At 36.0% G+C, this 22544-nt stretch overlaps 1 protein-coding gene and 1 pseudogene across 2 annotated transcripts in view; one reads left to right on the forward strand and one right to left on the reverse strand.

Moving 5' to 3' along the window:
* MNAT1 (MNAT1 component of CDK activating kinase) overlaps positions 1-22544 on the forward strand; it is a 219399-nt gene that overhangs the window by 165241 nt on the left and 31614 nt on the right. The window lies entirely within an intron of this gene.
* LOC105705692 (spermidine synthase-like) overlaps positions 424-22544 on the reverse strand; it is a 41326-nt pseudogene continuing 19205 nt past the window's right edge.

Raw genomic sequence — 22544 nt, forward strand, 5'->3', positions numbered from 1 at the left:
GGGATTTGCTTTGAAGTGATGAAAATGTTCTGAATTGGGTTGTGGTAATGGTTGCACAATGCTGTAAATTTACTAAAAATAATTGAATTGTACACAATATATTGGTAACTCATTGATTTTTGAGTTTGAGACTCTTTTTGTTTTGTTGTTTGGCTACACATTTGGTGAGTGAAGGAAGGGGCAAGAGAAGGCAGAGAAATGGTGCTGTACACAGCTGATAAAGGGTTGGAGGCTGAATGCTACACACCAAGAGAGACAGACACACAGTCTGCTCAGCTGGTCAGCCAGGCAGCATTCTGGGACCTGGGCAGTTGGTGGTATGTGAGAGCTGGCAAGAGGTCTGGCTCAGAGCTGGAGAGGACCAGGCACCCTGGAGGCCTCCTGGTCCGATGTCCTGGTTGGCATCCACAGCAGCATCTGGGCTCAACTCAGGTCATTCAGGGTCTTGTGGGCAAATTTGGGCAGCACAAAGGCTGCCTGGTGCACATTTGATTTATAGTATTTCAGTTACATGTGTTCCACCAGCTTCTGTGTCAGCTGTCGCATGGACTCCCAGAACTTGGTGCTTGGGTTTTTGCTGCACATCATGAAGCTAATCTGGCCTCTGCGGTAGGTGGGGATGGTACAGTAGGTACAGCCCACCATGGGGAAGAGTGACTTGCAGAATTGCTGCATCTTTTTGGTGAGGTCTAGGTACAGCCACTGGCAGTCACCTGGGCAGCAGAGAATGCCATGCTCCTTTAGGGCCACCCTTCTGAGAACTGTCTTCATGAGTTAGTAGTAGGATTCCTTGAAGAGCCTTTTAGCAAGGCCCATGGGGTCTGAGGAGTCACTGATAACATTGAAGGCATCCTAATTTTGTTCCATAAATTCAAACCCATTACCCATGTGTAAGGTCAGCTTTGTGCAAAAGTAGCCAACAGCTTTGGCTGGCAGGAACTTCTGAGAGACTTGGATGGCATCCTCATCAGTAGACCACAGACTTCACAGAGGGGTGCTACATCACCTTGCGCAGGATGCCCCTGTCCCCGTCCTCAATAATCACCACCTTTTGTGGGTTGGGGTGGCTGCAGAGAGGCAGGTTGACTATAATCTCCTGGTAGGAGAACTTGTTCCTCTCTATATACTGGATGATGCCATCCAAAACCATCATGTTGTCATAGGTCTTACTGCGGATGACAAGGGTATCCTAGCACTGTGAGCACTGGTGGCAGGGCAACTGCTCCACCTGCAGTGACAAGGCCTGGCTGGGCCACAGACTGCATATCTTGCAGAATCAGTCCTATAAATGGCAGTGGGGCTAGAGGCTGGTGGGGCCATTAGGGCTGGGCTCCATGGCAGGTGATCCACAGCACTGTGGGATCAGTAGAGCCCAAGCCCACCAATAGAGTTTGGGAAGATTAAAAAAAAAGAGTTTGAGAAGATTAATCTAAGATATCATTATCTGAGATTTTACTTACATGATTATTTTTATCACAATTAGTATCTAGAGGGCTACTTTCTGCATCCTTACATTCTCATTATCCAACTTATATTCACCTAAGAATAATGAAATGTCTTTGTCTTTTTTTCCTTTCCATTATGGATTGAAAACAGAAAAATCAAGATTGTCGCTCAGGCTGCAGTGTAGTGGCTTGGTTTCGGCTCACTGCAACCTCCTCCTCCTGGGTTCAAGTGATTCTCCTGCCTCAGCCTCCTGAGTTTCTGGGATTACAAGTGCTCACCACTATGCTTAGCTAATATTTTTGTATTTTTAGTAGAGACAGGGTTTCACCATGTTGGCCAGGCTGGTCTCAAACTCCTGACCTCAAGTGATTCCCCTGCTTTGAAGCCTCCCAAAGTGCTGGGATTACAGGCATGAGCCACTGTGCCCAGCCTTATATTCTCTTAAGAACTACTTTCAAGTAGAGATGACTTTATTTTTACTAAATTTGTAGAAATTGTATTTCTATTTAGAGAGACTAATTTTTTTAAAGGAAAATCAATCAGGAGATTGAGTTGTTAGGAAATTATTAGACATGTGTAGCTTAATGACTCTTTTAACCTTTAAAATGTAAAACATGTTGGCTTTTGGGTTAAAGTCCCCTGGCAATTTATTGTTATCATGTTCTATCATTGTAACTTAAGTTTCTCTTCTTTTTCTGTCTCCTTATTAACTGAGATATAATTCATGCTTTTAATTTCTCTAAGTCCTTCTACCATTACTTTTCCAACTAAATTAAACATAGGAAACATTACAGTAAGGAAAACATAAACCTAAGAAACATTAGATTTTATAAAATCTATCGGAGATTGTCATTTTCTCCTATTTTCAGAAATAGAGATTATGATAATTTAAATTTGGAGGAAAATACATACAATATAATGTATTAAGACATGATAGCTCTTTCTCTTGAAGTCTTTCCCAGTTATCTTGGAGTCATGTGTAACTGTTAAAATAAATAATTCATTGGGTATTCCCCATTATAAAGGTAACATATGTTTATAGAAAAATTTTGAAAATATAGCCAAACAGAGGAAAAATTACCCATGTTTCTACTGTTGAATTATTGGTTTTTATGAAGTGGTCTCTGTTCTTAGGAAATATATACCCATCACCCCTGTGCTTTTTTTTAGCACTTTATTAAATGTCACCTCTCTTCTTCCTGGTTTGGTGTGGCATTGTCTTAAGTTAGGAAGCCACTGTTACTACTTCCCAAACAAACAGTTCAGCAGATAAAAACTAGATAGTTGATTCTGTTGGAAAATCAAAATATATTTAAACGTTGCTTCTAATAGTATTAAATTATTTTAACACAATCAGAATGCCCAAAGTAGTCATTATTCTGACTTGAAGGTAATATTGCCATGGTCGTTTCTCTATATAACTGGTTTTAAATGTAAAAACATAAATCCTAAAGAGTAGAAATGGAAAATGGGGATGGTTTTCATTTGCTACAATTTCCTGTAAGACATGGCTCTAAACAAGACCCATATTTACACAACTCAATATAGTTTTACATACAGTGTTACATTCAGCACATTTTAAAATTCTTTAACTTCACTTTTCAGTCATTGGTTTAATACTTTCATAGTAAATGTATTTAATAAGACTAGGTGAAGCTTGAAATAATTTTTGAATAATTTTACAGTAGAAACACCAGTTAAATCAACCTTTTGGTAATAAATGTCGGGAAAAAAGTAATTATTTTTGCTGCCACTGCAAAATCAATTGTGTAACTGTTCTTTTTAAATTGAGTTTTACATTACTAAATTCTAAACACTCCTGTAACTTGTCAGAAGCAGGTTTTGGTTAATAGATATTTTCAGTGATGTAATGGGAACTTTTGGCAGTGAGTCAGAATATAATGGACTGTGATTAATGTTTTAATAAGTAGTTTTCTATTGCTCATGATGTAAAGGAGAAATGGTTTCCTGCTTGGATTGATAGGAGAATAGCAGGTGTGCATATAGTGTTTTTAAAAAAGAGTTGGGATACTCTTCTTAGAATAACATTAACATTTTTATTTGGTTAAAAGTTACTATCATAGGAGATGCATATGTTACCACAGAAACCTAAAATTGATTTGGAACAATAAAATTAGGAATGATTACCAATATATCTAGTTACATTTTTTATTTTTTGTCCTTTTGTTTTCTTTGAAGCTTTAACTTGAGGTCTCTGATCTTGGTTCTTACTATAAGCTCTAAGGAAGTCAGGGATCTGTACAGGATTTAGGACGTTTCTGAAATAATAAATTTCTTAAAATTTTCTCTAGGGGAGGGAGAGGGGACAACAAAAGGAAAAAGAAAAACTTTCTCTAAAAAGTTTTTATCCTAAGGCCAGGAAGTACAGATTGTTAGTCAAATGGAATAGTGATCAAGTAAGATTTCTTTATTGGAAAGGCCACAAGTTCAACGTATAAACTCAGTAGTTCAGAAATTTGAAGTTAAACCCAGGAGATTTTTGTGTCAGTCTTCGAATTTGAGAAAGTTTATAAAGACAAACTAGAAGAAATATTGGTATAGCAGACTTGAGGGTTTCGTTCACAGTTTGCTTTTATTTTATGTGATTTAATTTTGGCAACTTATATGCAGTAAATATCTGTTATTTTGTTGTAGGTGAAGAGTCCTAGGGTTCAGTAGGTATATTCTACTTGGAAACAGTACTTTACTACCACAGATACTTTCTTTCCCATATTTGTGAATAAAATTGAGCATTTTTTCAATGTACACTTTTCTGAAATACAGTTTATGGTTTTCATTCCTGTCTGAAAGGGATCCTGATTCCCAGTATAGGACCTAGAATAGTGGTCTCAAACCATATATCAGAAACACATAGAGGGTTTACTAAAACAAAGATTGCTGGCCCCTACCTTGAGAGTTTGTGATTCAGTAGGGCTAGAGTGGGACCTCAGAATTTCATTTCCAACAAGTTCCTAAGTCATGCTGATGTTGATAGTTAAGAACTATACTTTGAGAACCTCTAGTTTAAATGCCTTCTAGACCTTTTCCTATTTTCGTTATTATACATATCTAACAAAAATGCTTATGTTACATTATTGTTTTGCTACCTCTCTTAACCTACTATATCTTGACTATCTTTGCATTTTATACTTTACATTAATACTTTAAATGATACCTTTTTATCCACTGCATCATTTAAAGTATTCCATATACTTTACATTGATACTTTTAATGATACATGTTTATCTATTGCATCATTTAAAGTATTTCATAACATAATTATTTAACCAGTCCTCAATTAGACATTTAGTTCAGTTTTCATTTGTTGTTTTTATAAATAGATTGTTGCTAAATTTTTATATGATCTTCTAATTATTTCATTAGCAAAAATCCCTGGATTAAAGGATGGACATGGCATGGTACAGGGGCTCACACCTGTAATCCCAGTACTTTGAGAGGCTGAGGTGGGCAGATTACTTGAGGCCATGAGTTTGAGACCAGTCTGGGCAACATGGTGAAACCTCGTTTCCACAAAAAAATACAAAAATTAGCCAGATGTGGTGGTGTGCACTTGTAATCCCAGCTACTCTGCAGGCTAAGAACCAGGACTGCACTCCAACCTGGGTGAAGAGTGAGGTATGGTGGTGTGCACCTGTAATCCTAGCAACTCTGGAGGCTAAGAACCCAGGACTGCACTCCAACCTGGGTGAAGAGTGAGATTCTGTCTCAAAACAAAACAAGAAAAAAAAATAGATGTATTTATAAGGCCCGTCTGAGGTCTAAATGACTTAACATCTGGCACTTGAACACTAATATTATGTTATTAGTGACTGCCACTTTAAAAGAGGCAGAAGAAATTTAAAAAGTTAAACAAAAAGTTTGTTTCAGGAGAGAAGTGTTTTATCTCTAACTAGTTCAAATAGTCTATTTTTTAGTGATGAAAACTTTTTTGACCTGTAGATGTTTGTAAGTCAAAAACATTTATGTCAGCCATTGTAACTGTAATGAAACTTGTAGAGAGTAATAATAGCCTGTCTTTTGTTTGTTTATTTGCTTTGGTGATATTTGCAATGCACTTTATTGGTATGTCACATACATGTAAAGTTTGTAATTCACCACAGAATTTATATTACTAAGTTTCTGCTAGTATTAAAGAGCTTTTCACATTCAGTGCCTGTTTTTAAAAATTATATATTGTTCTACATGCCTTGAAAATAGCAAAACCATGGTATAGATTAAGGTGAGGAAGCATTTTTTTTCCTCTATTTAGAACTATAATAAGAAAAAATAAATTGAGACATTGGTTTTTAATTTCAAAAAGAGAAATTAAATATTCATCTACTTTCAAAATGAATAAACAAGAATATATATGTGAAGTCTTTCTTCTGTACTCTAAAACTAGCCACACAAATAACGTCACCCTCCCTGACTCTCAAAATACTAAACCCATACTGAGAAAACTAGTCTGAAAGAGAGATCCACAGATGAGGTCACTGAAAGGTGTCCAACATTGTGGTGTTGGGTAAAGCAAGGCAGGGAATGGGTGGGTGGGTGAGGGCAAAAGCTGACAGTTTGACACAAATTAAAAGTAGGTACTAGATCAAATTCAGTCTGTCCTGTTACATTGCCCATTTCTAGAATGCGTATTTATAACATGAAATTAGCTCACATGTGAATGGTAAATAATGGAATGATATATGTATAATGTAGATTCTATATTAGAAGTTATTTTGTTTGCACATGATTTTTCCCAGTAAGTAAATGTGTTACATTGTCAATCAATAGCAGCTGAACTCAGATGTAGTTGGCTCTCCATTCATGGGGTCTGCATTCATAGATTCAACTAATAGCAAATTGAAAATATTTGGGGAGAAAAAGGATAGTTGTGCCTGTATTGAATGTATACAGACTTTTTTCTTGTCATTATTCTTTAAACAATATACTATAACATCTATTTACATAACATTTACAATACATTGTATTAGGTATTATATATAACCAAGTATATGCTCTACGTTGTATTAGGTATTATAAATAACCAAGTATATGCTCCCTGGTGTCCATGTGGATGAAAAATAAGTAAATAAATAAGTATATGAGAAGATATGCACAGGTTATATGGTAATACAGTGCCATTTTATATAAGGGACTTGAGCATCTGTGGATTTTGGTATCCTCGGGGTGGGGTCCTGGAACCAGTCCCCCACAGATACTAAGGGATGACTGTATATGTAAACAAAAACACAGTGGGATGCATCAAGCCAGAGAGGAATAAAGAGAGTGCTGTACAGGATATCTAGTTACACCATGTTCTTCCTTTTGGCTTAGTTATGCCATGCATTCTGTCTTTTAAGTGCTTCTTATAGAATTCTTCCCAAGTTTTATGCATTTTGCTCATTTTCATAAGTTAGCAATCTTATCCCTTCCTTACAATTCTTTCCATCAAGTTACATTCACTTTTTTCTTCCATTTCTCATAAAACCTATACCTATTGTATCATCTATTTATTTGGAACTTAACCCAGCTTTAAAAAATTAACTATGTTAATACTTTTTGGAGGAATAATTAATGTTTTTGTTGGGTCCCTGGTTAATTTGTCTGTCATGTTTTTAAGATTCATACTGTAGATTTTGTGTGGACTTCCCCCTATTTCACTTGTAATTTTTAAGTTCACATTTTGGCAGAATATAAGATCTTTCAAGAACAATTATGTTATCACAGACGTGCCAGAGTAATGTTATAGAACTCTGGATCATAGAGTAGGTTCAGTCAGAAGCACTGTAGCACACAGAATTGCTTATTGTAAGAGGACATCTTTTGATGGAATTCAGTCATGATTGTGGACTTCCACCACAGTACTGTTCATTTGGCCCTACTCTCTAGTTAGAAATCCCTAGTAGTTAAAAGGTCTTCTCCAGTTGTGAGGTAAGCTCATTACCTCAGAAATCACCCTTACTCTATCCACAAAGAGTTGTTAAAAGAGATATGAAAAAAACCAAAGTGCTTTTCCTACTCTCTCACACCACGCAGTACAATACTTCTGACACCAGGTGTTATGGGGGTTTTCCCTCACACCAACCAAAGGAGTTCTCAGTAGACACCAACTAGGTATCCTCTAATTCTGTTCAGTTCTGATACTGTCTACCTGAAGATAGTATCAGATACCACAAGTTGAGGGCTCAGTTCTATAAGACTGCCCTCCACTTCAGATCCCAGTCACAGCAGTAGATTGTTACCTATACTTCTGACCAAACCAGATGTAAATTGGGGGTTCCCACAAACCTGTCAGTTTTGATTAATTTGCTAGGGTGGCTCACAGAACTCAGGGAAACACTTTACTTATGTTTATCCATCTATTGTAAGGGATATTACAGAGGATATACATAAACAGCTAGATGGAAGAGGTGCATGGGTGAGGAGCACAGAACTTCCATGCCCTCTCTAGCATGCCACCCATCCTCCGGGGACCTCCACATATTCAGCTATGAAGAAGCTCATCCAAACTCTGTCATTTTGGATTTTTATGAAGGCTTAATTATGTAGGCTCAGTAGGTTATATTGTTGGCCATTGGTGATTAACTCAACCTTCAGCCTCCTCCCTTCCCCAGAGGTCTGAGGGTGAGGCTAGAAGTTCCAGCCTGCTAACTGTATGGTTGGTTCTCTTGGTGAACCAACCCCATCCTGAGGCCATATAGGAACCCACTAGAGTTGCTTCCTTCAAACAAAAGATGCTCCTATTACCTAGGAAATTCCTAGGGGTTTAGGAGCTCTGTGTCAAGAAATGGGGTCAAAGACCAAATATTAGAACAAAAGATTCTTCTTGCAACTCTATCTATAAGTTTATTAGCCTGTGCCAGGGACTGTGGCCAAAGACCAGTATGTTTTTATTATTTTAAAGTTAATTTGTATGTCAAAAGGAGAACTATATCTTCTGACTTTATGTGGGCCTTTCTGAGATACAGCTCCTTTATCAGAGGTCATCCTTTGGGACCTATGGCTTATTTGGCCCTGTAAAAGGCACTCAGTCTGGGATACTGATTTGGGCTTAGACACAAAGGGCAGGTATTCAGAGTCTATGAAGCTCTATCCAATCTGGTTAATTTTAGTGTGCTACTACCAAGACTTAAAGCTATTTTTAAAAACTTTATTAAAGTGTAATTTACATCACACAGAGGTAACCCATTTTAAATATGTGATTCCGTGATTTTTGGTAAATATACCAAGTTGAACAACCATCACTACAATCAGGGCCAACTTCATGTATGTGTAACCAGTGCAGTCTCACAGGGCCCCATGCCCAGAAGGGTGCCCTGAATTCACAAGGTGGCCCTGTACTTAGAGTTTAATACTCTGTGATTGTCATCTTAAATTCTTAATAATTTTATGTTTAATTTTTTTTTTTTGTAAGTAAAGTCTGATGGGACAATTGAATATGCTCTAGGGACTTGGAACCACGTGTTCTTCCTTCTTTGAAACATGTTCTCAGTCACATTTTTTCTGTTTCTGCCCGTTGCTGCTGCCTCTACCCACAGAGGGGCTATGGACACAAGGAAGGTCAGGACTGGTTGTATGTGCCTTGTGTGCCTTAGAGGGTCTGCATTTACTCAGTGAGTATCTCATGACTCAGGGAATACAACATTAAATAGTTACCATGACAGGTTAAGAGAGAAACCCTAAAAAGAAAAAAAAAACGTTTTCCTCCTTTTTAAACAAAGTGCCTACATTTTCATTTTATACTGAGCCTGACTACAACCCAGTTTTAGAACCTTCCACAACCCCAAAAAGATTCATCATGTCAGTTTATGGTTAACCCCTTTTCCCATCTCCAGACTTGGGTAACCACTCAGCTTTTTTTGTCTCCATAGACTTGCCTATTCTAGACATATGATATAAATAGAATCATAAGTATGTGGTTTTTCTGTCTGTTTTCTTTCATGTTTCTGAGGTTCATATTGTAGCGTTTGTCCATGTTTCATTTCTTTTTATTGCTGAATAATACTCCGTTGTATGGATATACTACACGTTATCTACTTGCTTATCCATTCATTAGTTGATGGACTTTTGGATTATTGCCACTTTTGGACACTATTAATAATGCTGCCATGAATATTCACACTGTTTACATGTACGTTTTCATATATCTTGGATATATTATTAGGAATGAATGCCGGATCATGTAACAAATTTATATTTAACTTTTTCAGAAACTGCAAAACTGTTTTACACAGTGGCTATACATTTTACATTCCTACCAGCATAAGAGTTTCCATTTTTCCACATCTTCAGCAATGTTTATTATTCTCATTTTGATTATAACCATTGTTGTGAGTAAAAATTGGTATCTCATTGTGGATTTAATTTGTATTTCCCTCATGGTTAATGATGTTGAGCTTCTTTTTATGTGTCTATTACCCATCCATATAGCTTCTTTGGTGTAATGTCTGTTCAGATCTTTTGCTCATTTTAAAATTGGGTCATTTGTTTTAAGTTACAAGAGTTCTTTTTTGATGATGTGACTTTTTAAAATAAAAAATTAATGGTCAGTTAAAATAAATGTCATTTTACAAGGCACTTGCCATATATATATATATATATGTATATAATTCTTTATATGTTCTGCATATCAGCACTTTATTAAATATAATTTGTAAATATATTTTCCTAGAGTGTGGTTTGTTATTTTATTTTTTAATGATGTCTCTTGAAGCATAAACACAGTGAATTTTGATGAAGTTCAGCTTACGTTTTTCTTTTTGGATCATCCTTTTGGTGTTGTATCTAAGACACTTTTGCCTAACCAAAGGCCATGAAGATTTCCTCTTATGTTTTCCTTTAAAAGTTTGTAATTTTACCTCTTACATTTGGGGCTCCGATTCATGTTAAATTAATTTTTGTATGTGGTGTGGGGTAAAGGTCCAAGTTCATTTTTTTTTTTTTGCACAGAGATACCCAATGGTCCCAATACCATTTGTTGAAAAGAATATTCTTTCCCTACTAAACTCCCTTTAAAGCCATGTGTTTTGTATATTATTCCCAGAAGTTCCTAGTATAAGCAAAGCTATGTGATTATCGAGTCCTGAACTTTTTCTTGACCTGATTGCCTTTTCTGGAATTACATATTTAGGTTTGAGCCTATCTATAATAATAATAGTGAGCATTAGACAGAGGTATTGTTAGCTCTGAGGAATTTCTAATTTTAAATAAGAAAAGTATGAGGAAACATTTTATATATTTCCTGTCAATTTATAATTAAATTTTGAAATAAGTATTTATTATTACTGTTTTATATCTACAAGGGTCTCTGATTCCCAAGCCATGAAACTTTCTGACAGGAACCACCCTCTTTCAACCTAAAATAAACAAACACCTAACCTTCAAATGCCAAAAGGTCTTAATTTTGTTTCACCCTTTAAACTCAAATTGTTTGCATTCAGAGGTCAGAAAAATATAACATGCTTTGGTAAAGTAAAACTGACTTCCTTAATTACTTTTCCAGGTCAAAAAGTAGAGGTCATTGAGGCAGTGTTTAGTTTTAGCTGTGTTACAAACACTATCATCAGTCAATTCCAGAGTATTTGCTTAAGAGGACATCCTCCTTCAAGGACTTTATTACTAAAGATTCTTCTTCCTTATTATTATTATTTTTTGAGTCTGTTTCCTTCTCTAGATAAGCTTTTCTAAGTCTGAGAATATCTCTTGTTCATTTTTGTTTCTCCATCTCACTGTATTCTACTCCACCCCATCATACCTCATCCCACAATGCCTTGATGGCACAGATAATTCTGAAGTGACTTGTTAAACTGAAGAGAATTTAAGAGATATAATGGAGAGAAGTTTGATATTGCCAAGTGCCAAGTTTCTCCTTCCTCCTGAAGTATTTTAAGTATAATTGTGCTGTGTACAAGAATTATGAAGACCAATTAACCATAGTTCCTCTTTCAAAAGCCGACAGCCTGAAAAAGGGAGATTGTCATGTAAACAAGACATAATATGAGAGGGTCAAGGAACATTTCATAGAGATGTGGACATTCAACTTCATTTTAAAGGATAAATCAGAGTCTTGTAGTCGTGTGGACAGACTGTTATTTTAGAAGAGAAGGATTCAGAGATTTGACAGAACAGGGTGCTTTGAGGGAAATGTAAGTAGTTCAGTCTGACTGGAGCACAGGGTTTTTAACATAAAGTGACAAAAAACTAGTTAGGATCAAATCATGAAGAATGTTATTTATCCTATTAAGTATTTTGAGTAATACTCCTTTCCCCCTTTTTGTTTCTGTGTGTCTTAAATCAAGGTTGAAAACCACTGCTGTCTCAGTAACTAGGCTCTGGACCATATACTCCTAGTAATAGGTAGCTGTGGAGGAAGTTTAAATAGTTGAGATATTCAGATTTATATTTTAGAAAAAAATACTTCTGAAGGCAGCAGTATGAAGGATGTATTTGAGAAGGCTTAAGTGAAATAAAGTGCCAAAACGAGTTGTATGCAGTGAAGATGGAGTTGAGAGAATGGATTTGAGACTGAAGGGATAGAATTAAAAGGATTTGGCCACTGACTTCAGGTGCAGGGTAAAGAATGAGTCTAGGAAAATTCCAGGGTTTTTTGGCTTGAGTGTCTGGATGGCTCTATGACTTTCAAAGGGTTCAGGCTTCCTTCAGAATTTTGCACAGGCTCTAGAATATGCCACTTAGACACAAGTCTTTGTGTGAGAGCTACAGCAGGCATTTGAATGATTAAGGCAGCTGCTCAGGCCTGCTTTCTCACTACACACTTTTGTTGCCTGTGTCAGGGAAAGGCCAGGGAGAGAAATCATTGGGGACAGGGACTGCATTTATTCTGCTACCAGAGAGTATGTGCAGCTGCCGCTTCCTTCTGATTCACCACCACCACTTGCCACAGCAGCTGGGCTGGACCAAAATAGGTAGACTATAAAAGATTCTGTGATAACAAAGCCCATTGCAGCACTGGGTGTAACTTGAAATGTTTTTTATTCATGATAGTTCTCCAACTTTTTTCTTATTTTAAAAATATGTCTGTAGATAAATATCTTAGACCTGAATTGCACATTTAATATGTAAGACCCTTAATATTTTTGATTTAGTCAGTGTGAGAGAATACTACTTACTTTAATGCATATATATAATCTGTGATACTCTGAGAAGAGTTGCTTAGTTGTCAAAGTAGATTTTTAAAACATCCTCAAAGTTGTTTTTTTTAAAAAAAAATTAATTAATTATATACTCCCTTAGATACTGAGCCAACTATTTCAATTTTTTAATTCAGTCATTTTGAAAATTGTTGTCTATTGAATTAGGTTTGTATGTAAATATTTGACATTTCTAGAATATTCATAGTTTTACTAATTTTTCTCTGATCAAAACGTCATATTATAAGGATATTAGTTTTCATCAATTTATATTATAAAGTTTTCTAGTATAAGTGTTTAATTTTTGCTTGTACAAAGCAAAAATTTCCTGTGTAGAAAGGTAGACTTTTAAAAATTTTTCCTTTTTACTTCATCATGTTCTTGAATTTGCAGCTAGTGATCTGTCTGAGGAGGGCAAAATTTTTCTCAAAGACTAACTTTGTTGGGGGTGGTTATTTTTCTATTTGTCTATGCTTGTTGGTAATCTAAGAAGTATGTCATCAAAAAAACAGTGGTATAAAATGTTATTGTATTAGATTGACAATTCCCCACTGGTGCTCTACTCTTCTGCTTCCATTTTCTTAATTTGTGGAGCACTTTACCATTTCAATTAGGTAACGAGGGCCAGACCCCATTGTATTTGTGTATGGAATAATCATGTTCAGTCATTCAATGTATTTTTACCTATATAAGCTTGCTTTTAGTGTTTAAAATCACAGCTTCTTTTTTTTTTTTATCTTTTCTTACAGCAGTTGAACCTCTAAGTAGTAGTTAACATTGTATTAATGTTACTTTTCTGATGGAATTGAAAAATGATAGAGAATCGTTTTCATTTTATGGATATAAATGCATTTTAATTTGTTTCCTGCTCTATAGCTTTGTAAAAGACAGATACTTTCAAATTGGCATGATATTAGTTCTAGTCACAGATGGAAAAAAAATTATCTTTTCTTACCAAAAGCATGTGGACAGTTTCTTTTTTGTACAAATGCTTTGCCACCTAATGACATCAGGAATTTATTACTTTTCAGAAATGATTTCTCTCAAACAGGTTATATTAGAGTTCTGTTATCTTTTTTCTTATGTAAGTTACATCTAAAATAAGACTGACACACTAGTTTATTCACTCATATTTCTTAAATTTTTGTTTCATTTGTAGTATAAAATCACATTTTTTAGAGAATAATACTTAGTTTTTCTTTTATCCTTATAAAACTAGAGCAGCCTTAAATTATGCCATAGGTGTTCATTGTTGGTTCATCATGGAATAATAAACACTTACATTCCAGAACTGTAATTCCATTGAGTATAGCATTTCATTTTTTAAAAAGAAGTTACCATTTTTAGAAAATTTGGAGGCTTTCCCCTTTTTTAAAGACATGGTTGAATAATGATTAATATAGTTCAAGGAACTATCTTACGTGGAGTATGCAGGTATTTCAGCTCTGTTTTTTTCTTTTCTTTGTTCTTTAAATGTTAGATTTTAGTTTACCACTTTAGAAAACTACTTTTAAGGGGTTAAATATATTTATGTATCTCATATTGAATACCAGTTAAGAATTTTATTCTGCACCACTGACGTTAATTCCAGACAGTTGAACATAACAGATGACCATACAGTTGTAGTTTGTCTATTTCTTATCCTATGCTCTAGGATTTATCATTTTTAAAGCTATGTGTTAGAGATCACACTTATTTCTGAATAGCTAGATACTAGTGTTTTTGCACTATAATTCGGTGTATACTGTGTTACATTTTAAATATTTTCAGAAAGTTTGATTTGATAAATACAACAGCAATCTTAAAAACAAAACTTTGAAGATATATAAACCACTTTGTAACCAATAATAGTATGCAGTACAATACAGGAGTTGAGAGAAGAATTTTTGGAATTATATTGCCTGAGTTCAAATCTTGGCTGTTTTGCTTGGTTTATAACCCTAGGCAGGTTACCTACCTAACAATTCTGTGTCTTTGTTTACTCCTTTATGAGATGGAGATAATAGCTGCACCTATCTATTAGGATTGCTTTTAGTACTAAATGAGATAATATATGGAAGGCCCTAGAATACTGACTGGTAAAATATTGAAGTATAACATAGAAAGGCTGGTGCCTTAGAATCTGTTTTATACTGTTTTTCGGTCTATTGAGTTTTTTTACCTTCCCTTTCTCTCCTTTTTTTGTTCCTCTAATTTGATCAATTAGGCATATCAATTCAATGATAAATTGTTGTACTGCCATTCTTCCTTATAATTTTGGCATTTAGTTCAGTGTAGCATTTATTTCCTAATTAGTGAACTAAAAATTCAGTTTATCTTTAAGAAAGACTACTTGGTTTTCTAATATTTTGAAGCAAACAAAGTAGTGGGTAAGATGTTTTGTCCCAGTGATTTTATTTGTGCTCTTAACACCAAGGGAAAGTTACAGGTAAGAATTTAAGGAACAATGTAAAGAAAATAAGGGAGCACACGATTGACAAATTATCTCATTTATTTAATAACAATTTTAGTTGTTAAGAAAATGAGATGCCCTTCCTTTGTTATTTAAGTAAAAAGCATAATCACATATAAAACATGGATCTAGATAATCCTATAGCTGTTGACAGTGTGAAGTCCTACCCATAATTGTTTATTTTCCTTGTTTACCTCCCTGCTCTAGTTCTGTGCTATGGTATTCCTTTGAGAGGCTCTGTCCCGTCCTTTGTTACCTTGTATATAGAATTTTTTCACTTAAATGGATTTCCCAGCAATCTACTCACATTGTCTGGAAGATTTAAGGGTTACAAGGAGGAATCATATTACCTATGTCAACTAAAAAAAGACACTAGAGAAAATTATCTCTAAATATGTTGAGTTTTCTTGGGAATAAGAAATAAGGATTATAATGTGGAATGCATGAAAGGGCAAGCTACAAGTGCATTCAGTGAAGAAAGGGTAAATGAAAGCTTTTATTAGCCAAAAGGTAGAGGTGTACATAAGCTGCTTAGAAAGAGAATTTATTGGTTTCAGAAGTTCAAAGTCCAAGTTTTTGTCAGTTCATTGGTAGAGATGCTGTACCTGGGCAAGTGTTCTTCCAAGAACATCTAATCTGAGTTACTGCAATCCTAAAGAGTATCTAGTGATAAACCTTGTCAAAGTCAGGAGATGCATGAAGAATGCAAAAGGGTTTCTTACAGGGATTTTAGGATGTCTTTTGAAACAGACATGTAAGCATGAGCCTCCTTTCCTTGGTATCTTCCTGATCCTATTTTGTCTGGGTCTGAAAATTGATTTCATCCTGGTGTCTGCACCTTTACACCCATCTGTAACTATGATCATGATATGGTTTGGCTGTGTCCTCACCAAATCTCATCTTGAATTTCCATGTGTTGTGGGAGGGACCCAGTGGGAGATAGTTGAATCAAGGGGGTAGGTCTTTTCCATGCTGTTCTCCTGATAGTAAATAAGTCTCACAAGATCTGATGGTTTTAAAAAAGGGAGTTTTCCTGCACAATGTCTCTTCTCTTGCTTGCGGCCATGTGAGACATGTCTTTCACCTGCCATGATTCTGAGACCTCCCCAGTCACATGGAACTGTAAGTCAATTAAACCTCGTTCTTTTGTAAATTGCCCGGTTTTGGGTATGTCTTCATCAGCAGGATGAAAATGGACTAATACAGACCATATGTCACATTGCTCATTTTATCCTTCAGTCTGTCTTTTTCCTTTCTCTCTTTCTGGAACATAAACAAATTCCTTCCCTTGCCTGTGGAGGGCAATTTCTCCCACATTTAAATGCTCTTGGGAGGGGAAGAATGCCTCACCTTCCCTAGTTTATCACGGGTTTCCTTCTAAACAAAGAGTGTAAACAGATACAGAAGTGCTTTCCCTAAAGAATTCTAGTGAAGTAGATTTTCTGTACCTTAGTACCTTTGTATTTGTGTTTGTTTATTATTCATTTTCCTCTTAACATTCCACAAGTAGCCTAACTTCTTTAATTTTAGAGAGGCTTTAAAGGAAGAATTTTAAATGAACCTTAGAGATTATCTAGTAAATGTGTTTTCCTTTTCTCTAAGTTTTTGTTGATGTTATCAATTAGTTTCACTATATGTAGTCAAAAAGCTCTTGAAGAGGACTATTTGTGTTAATGTAGATAGGGGCCATATTTCAGGCAATTGTTACCTTCTCCACCTCTCTCCCTCTCTCTTTTTTTTTCTCTCTTCCTCCCTCCCTCATCTACCTATCTAGCCCCCCTTTCTCCCTTCCCCTTTCCCTTTCCTCCTCCCCCTCCTTCCCTCTCTCTCCCCTCCCTCCCTTTTCCTCCCTCTCTCCCTCCTCTCCCTTCCCTCCCTTTTCCTTCCTTCCTTCCTTCTTCCTTCCTTCTTTCCTTCCATTCTTCCTTCCTTCCCTCTTTCCTTCCTTCTCTTTCTTCCTTTCTTCCCTCCTTCCCTCCCTCCCTCCTTCCCTCTTTCTTTCTATTATAGTTGATATTGAAATACTTTATATAAAGTGCAAGAATGTACTTAGATGTGACATCGATAAAAAGTTGCATTCTGATTCTTACTGATGCTTATTCATTTTCTATTAGTTGAAGGAACTAGAAACTACTTCCAGATGTATTGCTTTATTCCTTGTAATCAAGAGGTAGTATCTTCTTATTTCTAGTATTTTAAATTCATCTAACAAATACTGTGAGTGTGTTATGGGCACATAATGTGTTTGGACATTGTGAAAAATTCAAAACTGTATTATGGCTTCTGCTCACAGAATGACAAGTGATGTAGAAATGCCAGGAATAAGAGTATGAAGCAGGGTAGAAGGAGAAATCAGAAAGCAATAGACTCCATATACATAGATTTGGGCCCTCACAGATGCTGCTCTTTTCAAACATATATTTGAAGTTGCCGTATTGGATTTGAAAGTCCTTGTAGATAAGGAAGTTGACCATTAAGCTGTTGCAAAATTTTGCTCCTTGGTTCACCTAAAACAGGGTTCTTGTCATACGACCAGGGAAATTTAGGCATGCAGACACATTGAAGGTGAGTGGATCAGAATTTTATTAGGCCAAAGGGGAAAAAAAAGAAACAAAAAACTCAGCACAGTGAAATGGAGTCCTGCTAACAGGCTCCCCACCTCACAGACTGAATCCCAGGCCACCGCACAGGAACTGAAGAGGCTAGGCTCCTCCTTGTTGCCCATAGCTTCACCCTGTTCCCCCGGTGTGCATGTGGGCAGCTCAGACAAGGCCCTGGGCAGGGTCCCTCATCTGCACAAAAGCATCTGATGTAAACACTTGTGGGGCTGGTCAGAGATTCTCTGGAGACCCCTTTTTATCTGCCTAGGCATTTGGCTGTCCCAAAGCTTTCTTATTTATATGAATTCTATGGCTAACTAGACTTAAGATGAGCTATCTAAAAGGATGGGTTTTAAGTTCAGTTCTTCCTTATTCCCTCTCACAAATCTCTTCAACATTACAGAATCTTAAGGGTCAAAATTAGAATAGCCTGAGAAGCTCAATTAAAAAAAAGTTTAGAGTGAGATTTGTACTTTAGTTATATATAGTTTCTATTGAAATGTTTGAAACTAGAGTTAAGTGCATGACAGAACCTTCTCCCACCTTGTGTTAATATTTGAATTATTTCTTTTAAAGTTTTCAGGAAATGCCTTTGTTAAGTATTGGTAATTTAATATTCCATTTACTCTCATAGTATATAGAAGTTTTGTTATTTCTAGTTTTTATGGTATTGATTATGTGGTATTTAAATAATAAACAATGGTGAATTCAACAGATCAAAAATTCATTCAAATGTATTACTGTTTTGTTCCTCATCTGGAAATATTTCTCCAGCTAGTCCATTTTTCCCTTGGTCTCTTAATCCCTGTGATTCAGGAAATTGTATTAATGAATGTATGGTCAATACTACTGACTAGGATGCTTTCAATAACAGTTTAAAATGTAAAGTCGCACTTTTGTACCTAGAATGATGAAACAAAACTTTGTTCTCCTTAAAGATTTACATTGTTAAGAAATAGTTTCTGATGGCTGGGCACACCGGTGCACACATGTAGTTCCAGCCTTTTGAGAGACCAAGGCAGGAGGATTGCTTGAGGACAGGAATTCAAGACCAGCTTGGGCAACATTGTGAGTCCCCATCTCTACAAAAATTTAAAAAACAAAACTTAGCCAGATATGGTGGTATGCACCTATACTCCTAGCTACTTAGGAGGCAGAGGAGGGAGGATCATTTGAGCCCAGGAATTCAGGGCTGGGGCTAAGATTGTGCCACTGTACTCCAGTCTGAGCAACAGAGTGAGATCCTGTTTCTTAAAAAAAAAAAAGTCAATAAATGAAAGCTGCTTCTATATTCAAAGTTAGGGATTGTTGGTTCATATCTTTTCCACACTCCATGAAAAAAATTTTAAGCTGATGAAAATACTTTTAGGGAAACATACTAATAAATGGATTAGGTTTTTCTGATATAAATGATTACCATTAAGTTGTCTGTCTGAAAGAGTTCAGCCAAAAAGCACATCTATCTTCATTTAACCATTTGTTGCTTTTCTTATTCCAGTAGTATTAGCACAGGAAAACTTGTCTGGACTTCTTCCATCTTGCCCGGTATTATTAGCACAGGAAAATTCTGGACTTCTTCCATCTTGCCCTTAAGCAGTGCCCAGAGTAAAACCCGGATGGTAAGCTTTACTTATAGTACGAAAATCCTATCACCATTTGCTGTCATAGGAAAGGGGGCCCTTATTGTTGCTTCTTGCTTAAAAAAAATTTCTTTTTTTTGTAAACTTGGACTCTTTTAGTCTTATTTAAAATGATTATATTCATACAGTAGTCTTGCAGTACTGACATTTGTTTTTTCCACCATCAGTGCCTAAGACAACCTTTGACAGTAATTAAAATAATAAGGTTTTCTTTGACTTTGTATGTTTAAGGGCCTCAGATTTAGGGTCCTTCTTTGGTAGTGACATTTATATTAAATTGAAAATTTGTAAAAATCAGCCCATTTTTATGAATAAAAAATAATAGATACAAGTTTATAATATAAGAAATGACGATTACAATTTCTTTTAGAAATTAAATTTAAAACTTACTTCTTTAACATATCTTAAAGTAAGCAAGACATAAGCTTCTGTTTGGTACAGCTACCGAAATTTTGGGATTATTAATTACTATTGCAAAATCAGGTTTTTAACTTCACTGCTACAGTGCTTTTGTCAGTAGAGTTAAATCATAATTCGCTTTATTTATAGATGTATTTTTAACCTGCTGATAGTCTCTTAGTTATCTTGTCATTTGACTTTCCACAAGTTTATATTAACTGAATTAAAACCATGTGTATTTTGTGTGTGTGTGCACACTTTTTTTTTTTGAAACGGAGTCTCGCTCTTGTTGCTCAGGCTGGAGTGCAATGGCGTGATCTCAGCTCACTGCAACCTCTGCCTCCTGGAGAACCATGTGTATTTTTAAATCAACAACTGTGGTTCCTCTGATGCATACTGAATAAATTATTCACCTTTCAGGTTTAACTTATATAGATCTGAGTCACTTTCTAAATTGTTACTGGAAACAGTAATTATAAATTAGCTGAGTAAATGCGCCTTTGCTAATAGGAACACTCATAAAATTTCAGAGCGGTTCACAATTTCACAGCATCATTTCATTGATTGTTAACTACAAATCTAGGAGATAAGCAAGGCAAGTTTAGTTATTGTTGTATTCATTTTACAGGTGGGGACATTGAAGCAAAGTCATTTGCCCCAGGCCATATGGCTTATAAACAGCAGAATTAGGATGTCATCATCTGGCTAATCTTTCAACTGTTTGTTTTTGTTTTTCATATCATCTCATTAGAATCAATGATATGTCCAGGCAGTGGGCAGTGAGGGAGTGGGGAGAGGTGGAAGGATTTGTTTTTCATTTATATTTTTAAATTCCTAAACATTTCCACCAGAGACATAAAATTTTCCAAAACAAATAAATGCATTACATTTTGCCCTCCATGTTGCTAGTTTCTAGGGCATCCATGCCTAATTTAAAATATAATACATCTTTTGAATGTAGCATTTTACGTTTTCAAATTTATGCAAGATACGGAGAGGAAGGGAGACTGTTGCGTGTTTTAAAACACGGTTAACTCCATATGGAGCCCTGTCTTCTCAAACAGTGAATTTTCCAGGATTAATTATGACCAAAGCAAGATTTAGTCATGGACTAAAAGTAGCTGCAGTATCATAGAATTCTAAAATGTTATTCATATAGGTTATGTGTATAGAATGAGCACATTATAGGTTTCTAACCAGAACTGCAGTGTCATTACAGAAACTATGCAAGGGTATTAATATGCTTACTTTATAGTTGTTCCTGGTATTTCTATAATTAACTAATGATTTAGTACATCTGGTAATTTGGACTAGGAATGTGAGCAAATCAGAATGTATTAACTACGAAGGAGGTAGAATGTTTCCTGTTTTGTAGTATTAAGAAAGTAGACAGTCAACTGACTCTTACCCTGAAGGAGATGGCAAAGGGTCAGCCAAGTGCCATTCGTTATCAGAGACTGTAAGTTTCTGTAGTCCTTTTGTATGGAAGTGATCTGTAGATAAAAGAAGGATTTACTGTGACTTAGATTGTTTTGGAAATCTTAAGAATTAATTTTACATTACAAATTTCATTGTGTAAGAAATCTATTTCCATGTTATGAAAAGCCCCTTCTGCAGATCCAAGGTAAACAGAATTATTCTCTTTGTTCTGCTATAACTGAGTTAATAATTGTGATTCTTGATTGGAGATGTGGGAATGGGACGTAGGACTTGGCAATACTTTTCATGATAGATATCTTTTATTAGCAATCCCAGATTCAGTCTTTGGTTCTTTACCCTATTGTATACCCTGAAATTCTCAATTTTATATGCTGTATCAAAAACTCCTGTGCCTTTTAATTTCCAGGTTGAGTTAGAGGTGGACAAGGGGCAACCTCAGCAGGAAGTCAAAGAGGGAGGGAAATGGGACAAGGGTATTTATTTTCACACCAGGTTGCAATATGCTGGTTGTGTCTCTCTGTAGAAAGTCACTGTTCTTTTCAAGACAGCCCTCTCTAAATGTGTTTTTTTGTTTTTGTTTTTGTTTGTTTGTTTGTTTGTTTGTTTTTTGAGTTCCCAGAACTGCACTTGTTTCTTTTGCCATAAGGTAGTAATGCTGCTGCTGTTACCCTGGATTACTGAACTATCCCTTGTATTTCTCTGTACCTTCACTTCTGTAAATAGTCCTTTTGTAAGTCAGCCTTCCTCAGGTTACTATAGGTAAAGTGTGCCATCTCTTTTCACTTTGAAACCTTCTTTCTTCTTCCCTCCTCCTTCCTCCTCTTCCCTCATCCTTCCCTCCTCCCCTTTCCTCCTGCTCCTTCCTCCTTCATCCTTCTTCATCTTCCTTCTTCCCTCCTCCTCCTTCCTCCTCCTTCATCCTCCTCCTCCATCCTTCTCCATCATCCTCCGTCTTCCCCCTTCTTCTTGTTCCTTTCTTTCTTGAGACTGGGTCTCACTCTGTGACCCCACCTGGAGTGCAGTGGTACAATTATAGCTGACTGCAGCCTCTACCTTCCAGGCTCAGGTGATCCTCCCACCTCAGCCTCCTGGGTAGCTGCGACTATAGGTGTGTGCTACCACACCTGGCTAATTAAAAAAAATTTTTTTTGTAGAGACAAGGTCTTATTATGTTGCCCAGACTGGTCTTGAACTTCTGGCCTCATGTGATCCTCTTGCCTTGGCTTCCCAAAGTGCAGGGATTACAGGTGCAAGCCACTGTGCTGGGCCTTTTCTAGTTTTTTAATGTAGGCATTAACTGCAATAATTTTTGCTCTAACAATTGCCTTTACAACATCCCATAAGTTTTGTTATGTTGTGTTTTTTTTATTCATCTCTTAAGTATTTTCCAATTTCCCTTGTGATATCTTTTTTGACCCATTGC

The sequence above is a fragment of the Aotus nancymaae genome, unplaced genomic scaffold, assembly GCF_030222135.1.
Source record: "Aotus nancymaae isolate 86718 unplaced genomic scaffold, 86718_ANA_hifiasm-v0.15.2.pri h1tg000011l, whole genome shotgun sequence".
In the NCBI taxonomy this organism is placed as follows: Eukaryota; Metazoa; Chordata; class Mammalia; order Primates; family Aotidae; genus Aotus; species Aotus nancymaae.